The sequence below is a fragment of the Vipera ursinii genome (assembly GCF_947247035.1).
Source record: "Vipera ursinii genome assembly, chromosome: 3".
Lineage (NCBI taxonomy): Eukaryota > Metazoa > Chordata > Lepidosauria > Squamata > Viperidae > Vipera > Vipera ursinii.
The window spans coordinates 56,478,481-56,484,254 of NC_139516.1; positions in this window are offsets into that span (position 1 = coordinate 56,478,481).

The window sequence follows — 5,774 nt, forward strand, 5'->3', positions numbered from 1 at the left end:
GTGTCCGTTATCACCTTTATTATTTGTTTTAACATTGGAGATATTATTGATAAAAATACGGAATTCGGAAAAAATTAAGGGTATTCAAATTAGAGATCAGGATTATAGATTGAGGGCGTTTGCAGACGATCTGGTTGTTATGGTGACTCAGCCAGAAAGCTCTGTTGTGGACCTGATGGAGATAATAATGCAATATGGGAAGGTTTCTGGATTTAAGGTTAATGTACAAAAAACAAAAAATTTGGCCAAAAATATGACAATACCGCAAAAGGCCCTTTTAGAAGGATTAACTGGATTTGAGATTGTTAAAAGGGTTAAATATTTGGGCGTGTATCTGTCACCCTCAAATGCAAAGTTATATAAAAATAATTATGAAAAGTTATGGGGAAAAATTCAAAAAGAATTGGAGAGTTGGGAAAAATTGCAATTGTCTTTACTGGGAAGAATTGCAGCAGTGAAAATGAATGTCCTGCCTAAATTTTTATTTTTATTCCAAATGATACCGATTCTTAAAAAAGATTCTAATTTGGAAGAATGGCAACGGGGTATCAATAAATTTGTGTGGGCAGGGAAAAGGCCACGAATTAAACTTAAGATTATGCAGGATACTCGTGAAAGAGGTGGTCTTAAAATGTCTAATTTTAAATTATATTATGAAGCTGCTGCGTTGTCAGGAATAAGTGATTGGATTAATTTGACACAAGGGAGATTATTAAATCTTGAGGGCCACGACTTGTTATTTGGCTGGCATGCATATTTGTTGTATGATAAGAAGGTAGATAATGTATTTAAAGTGCATATTTTAAGACAGGCATTGTTGAGAGTTTGGAAGAAGTATAGACATAAGTTAGACTGCAAGATGCCGTTGTGGGCAATCCCGAAACATGCAATAGAAAACATAAATGTAGGCTTCAAACATGATGTGACTACGTATAAGGAGATCTTAAGTTTGGAAAGGAACGTCTGGTGTTTGAAGCCGTACAATCTCTTGCGAGATGAGAAGATTGTTCAAACTTGGTTCCAATATACTCAATTACGTGCCAGGTGGAAAGAAGACCAGAAAATTGGTTTCTCAATGACTGATGAAAATTTGATAAAGCAAATTAGAAATCAGGGTCCAGCACATATTAAACGGATTTATCTCGCATTGATAGATATTGACTCAGAAACAGAACTTGTTAAAGACTGTATGATAAAATGGGCCCAGAATATCCAAGAAGTTATTACAATGGATATTTGGGAAAAGATCTGGGTGAGGAACGTAAAATTCACGCAAGACCAAAACCTAAGAGAGAACTTTTATAAAATGTTTTATTGATGGCATTTAGATCCTAAAAAGCTTGCAAGTATGTATCTGAATTATCAACCTAAATGTTGGAGATGTGGTGGTGAAGATGCAACGTATTTTCATATATGGTGGACCTGCAAAAAGGTTAAGGATTTTTGGATAAAAATTTGGTGGAATATGCAGAAGATCTTTAAGCAAAGGATAAAGTTTTGTCCGCAATTGTTTTTGCTGGGCATAATTACAGACGCTACTGTTGTGGACATTAAGTTGATGTTGAATTTAATTACAGCAGCAAGACTATTAATAGGTCAATATTGGAAAAAGGAGGAACTGCCGACTATAGAAGAATGGACTCTAAAGGTTTCTGACCTGGCGGAAATGGCAAAGATTTTGGCTTACTTGAAAGATCATTCGCAAGAACGTTATATTATGGAGTGGAAAAAGTGGATTGATTATATTCAGAACAAATATGGGACTAAAAAGTTTCATTTAGCATTTGAATAAGTTTCCTTTTCTTTTTCCTTTTCTTTTTCTTTTTATATGTAACATTAGTATTGCTTGTAGCCATTTTATATGAGCTAGAGGGCGATAGAGTTAATAGTTTATTGTTTTTAGCATATGGATGTTTATGATTGTTCTATGTTTTTATACCTTGTACTTAGCTCTGGGAAGTGGGGGGGGGGAGGGGGAATGGGGGGGAGGGATAGGGAGGGTTAGGTAGGGGTGGGGGGAGGGGGGATTGTTAAAGATAAAATGTACTGTAAAACTTTTCAATAAAAAAAAAAGGTTGACTCAGCCTTCCATCCTTCCGAGATAGGTAAAATGACCCAGATTGTTGGGGGCAATTAAGCTGACTTTGTAATAATGCCGCTGTGGTGTGTGTGAAAGCCCTAATAAGCAGGCATATACATAGAATGAAGGCTACTGCTAAGCTTGTAAGCCGCCCTGAGTCTTCAGAGAAGGGCGGGATATAAATGGGATTAAAATAAAAAATAAAAATAAAAATTTGGCCAATTGGCTGACTCTGCAAAACACACTGCATAAAAATTAACCCCTCTAATTGGATTTAATCTGGCATAATCTGTCAGCGAACTAGCCACAGTAAACACTAGGCCATTTTTTTTCTTTTAATGACCCTGTAATCCCTTGCATTGGGGTCAATTTGGGGCAACTGGATTTACTGGCCGGGTACCCTTCCTGACACCTATGTGGAGTTCACAGCAGATATTTGCACCCAGAGAGAGAAATATCTGCCACTACCTAGGATTGAACCCACAGCCTCCTGATTGTGAGGTGAGAGCTTCATCTCTAGGCCAGGGCTTTTCAACCTTTTCACTCATTGTACCACTTTTAGGATATTGCAACATCCAAGTACCACCAGTCGCCTAGCAAGGTGTCAAAAACTTGATGACCCCACCCCCCCAAAGAAAAAAAGTGATGAAGTACAGGTAGTCCTCGACTTACAACAGTTCGCTTAGTGACTGTTCAAAGTTACAATGGCATTGAAAAAGTGCCCCCCAGGCCACAGCCGAGCAAGACACCTGCCTGCCCACCTGGCGGCACTCTTCTTCCTGTCCGAGGTTTTCACTGTTGTGAGCATTTCTGTTGAGGATTGGCAGTGGGGATGGGGTGGGGTGGGGTGTTTGGTTTTTATTCCCCCCGTCTGCTGGGAGGTTGCAGCAGGTTTTGGTCACTTCACATGACCCTGGGACACTGTGAGTGTCATAAATATGAATCAGTTGCCAAGCACCTGAATGTAAATCACAAGACCCTGGAGATGCTGCAACATTCCAGCTGATCGGCGCTTCTTTTAGTCTCAGCAGAAGTGCCAGGATAAGTGCTGCTTTCCAGTTGGTTGGTGCTTCTTCAGCTGGAGCCTGGTGCTGATCCTGGCGCTTCCGCTGAGCCGACAGCCCCGAAGAAGCGCCAATCAGCCGGAGCCTGGCACTGATCCTGGCGCTTCTGCTGAGCCCTGACAGCCCTGCAGCTCCAGCCATCTCTTGTTCAGGCTTTTGCAGTGCTGCCACCAGTTCAGCTCATTCCCCTCCCCCTCTACCACTTTTCTAGGATGGTCGCGTACCACCTGCCAGGTGCCAATGTACCACAGGTGGTACCTGTACCATTAATTGAAAAGCCCTGCTCTAGGCCACCACAAAATTTCCTCTAATTCAGGGGTATCAAAACTGCCGGCCTACGGGCCGGATACGTCATGCCAAAACCGTGCCCACCCCATTGCCGGCAATGGAGAAAAAGTTGTGATACATCACGACACGTCACGTGACGTTGCAAGTTTGACACACCCGCTCTAATTTATTTGGTACTAGCCCAATATAGTTTGTGCTAATATTAAGAAAGTATGCTATGAGAAGGTTAGTTGCATGGGCAAATTACACAACTTGGATCATTTTGTGTTGATTTCATGGCACATAATGATTCATCATGGCTCATACTGGTTGCCAATGTACTAATTGTTGTAATCTATAGCCTGACATAACAGAATAGCCAAAATGTGTATTTTCCCAAAAAGCCAAGTGTCTGCATTAGAAATGCAATTTTCCTTACACACAGTGAAGCTTATTTGCCTTTAGCAATTCTATTAATTAGTAGTAATTAATCCTGCCCTTCATTACACATGTAATTATATTTCAATGCAGAGGAATGCTTGATTTTCATAATTACTCATAGGTTAAATGGACATATTACTTTTAAAGGATGTCATACATCTATGACAAGTTTTAGCAAGCTAGTTCTCCTGTCAGTCACTAAATTTATCCATTAAAATGGTGCATAGTTTATTGTTTGTTATAGTTGTTCTCAAGTACCATACCACCATAAAATGGATGTCTTCTGCAGTGTATTTTCCTTATCATTTTTCCATTGTATCCTACAAAATTTATGTAAAATGATGCATAACCACTACTTTGTAGTTTTCATTCAGAAGTACACTATTTTACATAGTATATTTCATAAAAGGCTTTAAAAATAAAATGTCACATTATTTTTCTAAAATTGCTAATTGTTTGAAAATTAGAAATTCACAATTAACTTTTCAACATCTATAGAATGTCTTATCCAGAGAAGAAAATCTTTGACAGCATTTTCCTTTCCTCTTAATAATAGTCAACATCTGACAATTTAGTTTTTTTCTCACATCATATATTTTCTCCAAGAAACTCTTTGTGTTTGTCTATAATTTCCTTCAATAGCATTCTAAGTAACTATTCTGATACTTTTGCTATAATGTATATTTAATTTTCTAATCAAGTGTCAGCCTTTTGAGATAGGCAAGGTCAAGAAACAGATATCACAATAATTTTTGGAACTCTTCTATATTGTTGTAGGTTACATAAACAGCAACTTGAAAAGTTAAAAGTATTTACTTCTGCACTCTCTTTTGGCAAAGACCATCAAAGCAGAATTATCTTCAATTTCTTTCTTGGGTGTAAAATGATGTTTATTTCACTTGCTTCTTTTTTCAGTTTTACCTCTGAACTCCTCTATTTTCCCTGGAATGTTCATATTACACCCTGTTTCATGTGTATTATATTTTATGAACAGTACAGAAAATTTAAGGTGAAGAGTTGGTTAGCAGGCTATTAGTAACTATTATTAACAATATAAATAAGCCAGGCCCTGCTTTGCTTAACTATATTTTATTTAATAAACATTATAGGCTCCATTCAGACATACCAAATAATAAATTATGGTCTATAAACCACAATTGTTGGATTCACAAAGACAAGCACACCATATACATACGCTGCTATCACGCAACATGCTTCCGATTTATGTAAACACAATTTACCTACCTTCACATATTAATCGCCTACTTTCACATATCAATATTGTAGCTGCCAAGATATATTTCTTTTGCATTTAAGTGCCAGGGAAATGCCCCAAACCGGGACACCTTTTGAGTTTTCCTGCCTGGTTGAGGACGGATCCGTGTAGCTTTTTTTTTTTTTTTTTGGAAATGTTCTACCTTTTCTTTTTCCCCCAGGATTTTTCACGATTCACCCTAGCGGGGGGCTCTGCCTCCCAAGTCCTAATCAGATACATGTAAGCTTACCTTTCCAACATCAGCCAGGATGAGCTAGGAGGTGCTGCCACCTAGTTGGGTAAACCTGTTAGATGGTAGTTTTAACGAAGCATTCCGGGCGTGTCCGCTCAAACATATAATTTGAAACTTTTTTTCCAGTTCTGCGGACAGGACTTCCCGATTCTCCTTCGGCAATCCGACTCTTCTTCAGCCAGCACGGATGACTGTTAAAACAGATTCCCAAAGCTCCTTCCGTCACCAATCGCCGAGAGCAGCGTTTCCCAACCTTAGGAACTTGAAGATGCGTGGACTTCAACTCCCAGAATTCCCCAGCCAGCATAGCTGGCTGGGGAATTCTGGGAGTTGAAGTCCACGCATCTTCAAGTTCCTAAGGTTGGGAAACGCTGGCCGAGAGGATGGTCTGCTTTGACCCGCCGGCGCCGACGG